The sequence below is a fragment of the Cynoglossus semilaevis genome, chromosome 20 (genome assembly GCF_000523025.1).
Source record: "Cynoglossus semilaevis isolate Cse_v1.0 chromosome 20, Cse_v1.0, whole genome shotgun sequence".
Taxonomy (NCBI): Eukaryota; Metazoa; Chordata; class Actinopteri; order Pleuronectiformes; family Cynoglossidae; genus Cynoglossus; species Cynoglossus semilaevis.
In genome coordinates, this window is record NC_024326.1 from 3153343 (window position 1) to 3161324 (window position 7982).

At 41.0% G+C, this 7982-nt stretch overlaps 1 protein-coding gene across 2 annotated transcripts in view; it reads right to left on the reverse strand.

Moving 5' to 3' along the window:
- LOC103396026 (ephrin type-B receptor 1-B) overlaps nucleotides 1-7982 on the reverse strand; it is a 146761-nt gene that overhangs the window by 96083 nt on the left and 42696 nt on the right. The window lies entirely within an intron of this gene.

Consider the following 7982-nt stretch of genomic DNA (forward strand, 5'->3'; position numbering starts at 1 on the left):
AAGAAGAGGGGGGGGCGGGGAGAAAAATACAGACGGGGAGAAGAATCAAGGAGGAAGAAGAGAGTTGGTGATATATTCAGGCTTACGCTCGCCTTCCCACTGCCATCAGCCATCAATACTCTGGCCTCATAAAGGCCATTCGTCACATTGATCTCCTGCCATTACCTTCCAAGGCTAAGATAACACACAGCAGCTCAGATAGCCAGATGCTGTTCTTCCCAACAGTCAGGAAGACAACAGCCACACAGGTAGACACACAAAACCTAGGTAGGTGGACCAGAGTGCAACATGGGTGTAATGGGTCGGACTAATCAGTCATTAGGAGCAGACATCATAGGAGCTAAACCTAATCAAATGATTTCATTATTTTCATCTGTCTAATGTGTTATCAAAGTTATAATGTGATGAACAACTTTATAAATATTCTCATTCTTTTAACCCTATATGTGCAATTATAATTTTAATAATCATTTGCAACATATATTTATAATTTGAAAAAAATTTGACATATTTTTAATTTCCTTCTAATTTCATACAATAAGAAATTGTCATGACATGGACATGATATAAAATTTTAAAAAAGCTTTGTTTTTTAAAATGTATTTTCATTTGTGTATTTTTTGTCCACCACATTCACAGATTAGTGCAGACTCACAGTTTACCTTCAGTTAACATTGAGGATCAAATCTTGTTGCTGTAAGGCAAAACACTCACCACTCAAGTCAAATATTAAAATAAACCAGTCTCAATAACTAAGCACTTTTTTAGCCAAATGCTCTGCTGAGACTTGCTGTGTTGAATAATTAATGATGCAGTTAGAGTTTTTAAACTAAGTGTAGATTTTAAAGGCTGTTAACTTTTGTCATTTTTATCACAGGTTACAAAAAAAAACATCACATGGCTCAATAAGAACTTTAGATTTGGTACTGTTTGTCTATATCATGCGTTTTAGTGCCACCTAGGGTGACCACCCGATTGTTTATCCTCACATGTTTGAACATCATCGCCTAATCTGTGTAACACAATAACTATCATTTGTGGAACGCAGACAGGCATTTTGTGTGGCTTTCATTGGGATGGAATTTTGTTTCTAATGTTCTGTAACTCTAGCCTTGATCACACAAAGCCCCCAGAATACCTACACGTCTGTGTGGCTCTGCACACATCACCGTGGATAAGTCTTAGCTCATCATTCATGTCAAGTCCATCCACAAAGGAAGGAATCTCCGAACAGAGAATCAACTATCAGTCTGATCCTTAACCTCCAGTCTGCTGCCTGATTCCGTGTGGAGCCACGGCCACGGTCACATCCTTCAGCACCAGTGAATTCAACGACATGCCGAGACATACTGAGCACAGATGGACCACGAGCACCTCTGAACACTTTCACATCTAAAGCTCCTCAGCTCAGGCCTGCAAGAAGATGCCATGACAAATAGTGAGTGTGCACCTGGCAAGTGTTTGCAGGACATTTCTCAGACTTTTGAATGATTTATACTGTAGCTTATTCCATTTTTATCGTGTTTTCCTTCCACTTTCTCCTATCTCCCTTCAGAGAGTTTGGAACAATTTTGGATGTCACCTCCTCTTTAAGAACTCAACTTGCGTTCGACTCTTCAGAGAGAATTTAACTTTAGAAGATGTTATATCTTTTTCATGCCTTCTCCAAAGGTCGGAGTGAATATATTCTGTTTAGGTGTCCTCCAGTGGTTGGTGTTTGCATTTTCAAACATTTCTGAGCACTTTCCTTCCCAAAGTTGTCTTTTCATCTATCACCACAGAGCTGAAACATGTGGGTGTAGGCAGGCAGGAGATTGTTTTTCATTTTACAGGCCTTGGATGGACATTTCAATAATGATCCTATTTGTTATTCATGACAGCACGGCATTGTACGAGGCACGGATGGTATCATTTTTCTAATAATTAGACACGAGTGTTTCAAAATGAATAGGGAGGATTAACGGGAGAAAAAAGACCAGAGCAAGTTTGAGTGAAGTTCACATTGACGCATTCGAAAAGGCCTCACAAGGAGAGGGGGGGATTAGACTGTTGCCGCACAGAAAAATACAGAGATATCTCCCTGCTCTAAGACACTCTTGTTAAAATGCAAAGCTCACCTCAGAAAGTTGAACATCATACCTGGATGAATATCAATATCTGAGAGTCTCACGGCTTGATAAGGTAATGCATTTCAGACTTTTTGGGTCTGATGCACCGATTGGATATTAATATGGGATATCTGTTCAGATATTGACTAAATAGCCAGATTGGACAATGGATACTGAGGGTTATCTTTGATAATTATTTATTTACAGAAATTCTGTTTGATATACAAAATGAATGATTTGATGTAACAAATAAACATATATACACATATATATGTATCTATGTTAATTTGTTACATTTTGCATTACAACATTAGAAAAGTACAGTCTAAGTCAAGCCTTATGTTTTCAGTTTCTAACAGATGTTGTCATAGAGTTAATTAATTCAAAAATGGGATCGAGATTGACAGAATTTCACTGCCCATGTGCAAAGTCTAGGCTCTGTATCAGGACTGATAAAGTCTGATCGGTGCAGCCCGGCTGACTGTTGTCAACAGTGATGCCATAAAGAGCAACAGCTGGTTTTGCATCTCAGACAGTATTGAGCAACAAACATTTAGCTCTCTTTCACATGTTCTCTAAAAAACACACCAACTCTAATATATGCAGTGGCAGTGATTGTCATTATCGTTTCTGATCAGCTGTGTTATTGAATAAGGGCTGCTGTCAGAGCAGTTGCATGGGAATGATTATTTTTGCAGAGCATCCGAGGCCTAGTTCCGCCTGGCTGAATGTGATGGATGGGGAGGAAATGGCGATGTCTGCAGCACTCCCAGTCCTGCCAGATAGCAGCCACTCTATGATCACAGTCACACCGTCAAACTGGGCCCAGACAGAACTTCGCTATCTGTCACAGAGCCAGTGCTGGTTCCTCACCACACCCACAACCCTGTCGGTACCGTTATCTCATGGAGGTGTAATAAGTCAGTAAGTTAAACAGACTTCTGACAGTGACTAAGACAGAAACTATTTTTTAAGTTTTTTTCCTTTAGTTCTATTTACCTTTGAATTCATGCTGTCAGATAAACAGAGTTTTTTATTTTTTGATGCTCAAATCCCATACACAAACATTCCACAGCAATTTCAGCTCATTTATGTTTTGGTAAGATTATGTTCAATTATAGTTCCTGCTACTTTGGAAAACCCTGCTGGATATCACAGTCATTATATACAACTTTGTCTGTTTACACCTGAGACAGCAGACGTTGGTCTCACACTGGAGAATAATGACGTTCAAACTGTAGCAATTTAACCTCATTATTCTGAAAGATTCTTCTTAAGATGTAATTACCAGGCCTGATATAATTCACCAAACCTACTGGGTGGTGGAGCAATTACAAGGTTGCTCAGCGTGAGTAAACACAGCCGAATGATACATTTGTAAATATTATAATATATGTGTTTTCTTCTGTATTTCAAGTTTGGTTATAATGTTTAGGGAGTGTTTGCTTAGCTAGCAGATTCACCTGAAATGGAATTTTGAAGAAGTCTGACAGAATATCCTTGGATATCAAAGGCAAAATGTAAGAAAGGTAGGCTTTTAAACAAACAGTATAACACAGTACACAATATTTAACACCGATCAAACTTTTTCAGTCCTGGAACTGATACCTAGTCCTTTTTTATCAACTGATATGCAACACTAATTTTAAACCAAATTTAACTAATCGGAATCAAACTCTCAGGGTGGGGGAACCAGTCTGTCTGCATATATACTGCAGGACAGTAGAGTCACACTTTACAGACTCTTTTTTTGAGTTGCGAGTCAGTGAGAGATGTGGACTGGGGGTCCATCAAAGTCAGAGGAAGATGGACTGGAAAGGGACAGTGGAAGAGACAAGCTAGAATATAAAAAGACAGGCAGTCAGTGGGGCTGAAAAGACAGAGGGTAGCACTGGGGGTTGGGTAGATGCCATGCCTGCCACCTCTGCGAGACTTCAGGACCTGAGAAAGAGAAAGAAAAACCTCCACAAAGACCAGTCCTGCAGCTTCACATCCACAAATAAAAACAGGTGTTTTTTTTTTCTTTTAAGAAAAGATTGAGAGGAATTGTGGAGGTGGACTGGACATCCGCTCGGGAGAGGTGATATATTGGACAAAGATTGTGGTGATGGTGCTAAAAAATAGCAGCTAGGATGAAAGGCAGTGTTCACAGCACAGTGGGAGACCTTCTGAGAGACTGGGGCACTGTCCAAAAGACATGAGGCGGAGGTGGTAGAGTTGAAGGTGCTGTGGTTTTTAATGGAAGTGACCAGGACTGGATTATTAAAAAGAGCAGGGGATCAGAAGAGGAGGTGTGGCTCGGAGATTATGTCAGAGAAACAAGTGATGGTTTGGACATGAGCCAGGAAGAGACAATGATAAAGGACAGAAGAGATGGAGATGTCCGCAGGAGAAACAGGGAAGTATTGAGGATTAAATAATAAATAATTAATTGTGCCGTTAGCAACCGTAAATACCAGCAACAGCAGAGTAAGAATGGCAACATGACACGGGTACTACACTACAGGGGACTTCAAACTCCTGGCCTGTGGCCCACTTTTGCTCCACTCCAAACCCTGCAAATCAAGCCCGAAAACTAAATTTTACTCATTTACACTATTGTTTTAAATATATTTATTCATTTCTGTTGTATTGAACCTCAATGTGGCCCCTTAGTGAACTGACAGTGGGAGCGGTGGCCCTCAGCTCATTTAGTTGGAGACCACTGCTGTAGAATGAAACAAAGGGAGATAAATTCATTTAGTGATTGTAAGAAAGCAGACGGAAGAAGAAAATGAAAAATGAAGAAGAAAAAGCCGTGGGACAAAGAAGAAAGAGATCTATTTTGATCTTTTGATTCTTTTCCATGAAAAAAACATCCTGGTTCTCACTCTACCTAAGTAAGACATATATTATAAAGTACGTCTGCATGGAAATAAAAGGAAAAAAATAAATAAAGATAAGATGTCAACAAGTAACATGGCCATAGTTTTTCTTCGACACAAAAAGGGAAAGAAATTGCAAACAATAATACACAACCCGATTAAAACCCTACGCCTATACTGTTGGTGCTGCACATTTTTCGAGAGTAAAATAAGTTTATCCTTTCCAAAAAACAACAAAGAAAAAGCACAAAAACAAAAGCTAAGAGATAAAATGAGTTGTGGGAGCACTTCAAAAGAAAACAGGCAGTTTAACAAACACCCGAGCGCACAAACCAGCTCCATCAGACAGCCAGTTGTTACTTCACACATTTGTTGTCTCTCGTTGTCGTGCTGAGCAGAGACGTCTGGGCTCAGAACTAATTCTGCTTTGTGGCCACACAGTTAAATCACACTCAGTTACCAGAGATGTGAGGCAGACCAGGCCTCCTGCCGACAAGGACTGATGTGTGTCAACGTTTGCACCAGAGGAGCACAAACATGTGAGTGCACATTACCGTGTCATGTTTTTAAAGACTTTTAACCAACGTGTCTGCGTCTTTCGAGGAAAGTCTCCCAGCAACGACTCAGCGCTGTTTTTTTAATTTTTTTATCCCCATCGTCTCATTTAGTTTTCAGCTCAGGCTCTGCAGGTTCACAGTTCACTTCCTTCTATCTCTATCTTCCTGTTCTGCTGGCTTTTTTTATCTACATTTAATCAACCCATTTTTCCACACTCCCTAACTTTCACTCTCTCTCTCTTTCATCTTTCTCAGTTTACCATCCATCCCCGCCCTCACCCCCGCCCTCACCCCAGTGACCCCCAGCACATGTTTAATCACTGCCTGCCTGCCTGCCTGCTTGTCGGTCAGTCTGTTTGTCAGGGTATGAATAATGAATGTATATTGAGTGTGGTCAGCATATGGTCAGATGGCCATTATGGATCTATCTGCACTAGGAGAACGCTGAGTGTATGCTGACACCTATCCAGTTAAAACCCATAGGGGCCTTGCCAAGCCCCAGGACCCCCAGAACCAGGCAGAGAGAATAGGCCAATCTACTCAGCGCTACCTTAAGACTACACCCTACTCTAGTGAAGTTCTGCAGCCCACAACCTTTTTTGTATCAAGCACCAGTCCGCCCAACTACAGATCTATAAACACCTGGATGGAACACCAACTTGAACCAGCACTAAATGTCCCAGAGACTGGTACCGGTCCAGGATCCAGGGCTTGGGGACACCTGCCTTACTTAACCACGTTGGTCTGTTGTTGTGCACTAATTTGCAAGCTGTCTTTGTGTCAGCACACACGTCAGGCTGAGACACACTCTCTCTGCTCTTCTGTATCACCTCTCCTGCCTCTCACTCTGGTCTCCTCACATTTTTTCCTGCTCACTCAGCCCCCATGTTATCCCTCCCTGCTCACCCCATTCCACCACACATGACAGCACCAACAGCTTTGGTCGTCACAGTCAGCACCAGCCGGCTGACCCTGCAACCCCCCACCCCCACCCCTCCCAGCACCTACTTCCCCAAAAGCCCCAATCCTAAAGTCTGGACTCCGACAATGACCTCCAAAAGTCACATGACTTAATCCAAGCTCTCCTCCACACACACACACACACACACATTTACAGGAAAATAATGCTGTGCTTCAGTGCTGCCTCATTTTTGCCCTATTCACACACATTTGATCTTTTACCCTCTCTCACACCGGTCTCTCCTAATCTGTCTCTGCCCCCCCCCACCCTGATCCTGCAATCTTTCAGACACACACCATTTCAAACATGCTTCTCTCAGTTTGCTTTAGTTATAAATTATTCATAAAATATAAATATACTTTCAAGAAAATCCTCTTCTTCTTTTCATAACATCATGTCTATATTAACTTTGCTGACAGCTGACCTGGTTTCTAGCACATGAAAGTCAAAACAAGGGGTTTTAAATCATATAGTCATAATATGAAAAAAAAAAAACCTTAAATAACTGTAGAAAATAATCAAACTATTGGAACAGGAGTTATTTGGGGTTTTAACAGCGGGTACATTTTACCTAAAATTACATGCATTTCTCTAACATTACCTTGTGGTACATCATTTTCCCCAAAGCTAAAGGTTACAGGGATTCAATCACACCTCTGTGTGTGTGTGTGTGTGTGTGTGTGTATTTGTGCTGCCTTCAGTATGTGAGCGTAAAAATGAATTCATAAAAAGATCTGAAACATGTTTGCTTGCTGCCCGCATCTGTTTGACTGGTGTCCTCGTCCGTCCTTCAGCCGATGAGTGTGTGTATTTACATACTGCCACACCAGTGCACATTTCTCTGACTAACCCTGAAATGTCCCCATGTTTACACCACTGGAACTAATGACAGTGTTTCTACAATCCTTCAAAATTAACCCTTAAGGTCACCAAAAGACACACACACTTAGTTGGACTCACACACACACAAACACACACACACACAATGTTTTATAACCTGGAGGTTTTCTAGGACAGGGGTCTCAAACTCAGATGGACTGAGTGCAACCACCACATCAGTTAAGTTCAATACAAAAAACACCCAAGATGTACGGAGTTCATTGACCCTAAGTGGCCCCCGGGCCGTGAGTTTTACACCACTTTTCTAGGACATTCTGCATACCTACTGTATTTCTTTTTTTTTTTTTTTTTAATTCTCTCTGGTCTTCCCGTACTTGAACCAAAAAACTCTGTTCCCGGACAATGAGCTCTGTGTCTCAGGGCAGGTAGAACTGAACCAGCTCTAATAGAAAGAGAACAGGAGGAGCTTTTTTCCCCTCCGGAAAAGGTTTGACAGGGTATTTCCGTTTCACAGAGAAAATCTTGTGATAATTATGTGAAAAAAAAAACAAAAAAAAACAAAACTTTGGCTTTGTTAAACCTTTGGTCAAGTGTTCAGAAAACAACATTAATATTGGTAACAATAAACGTTGTGGTATATATATATATATAT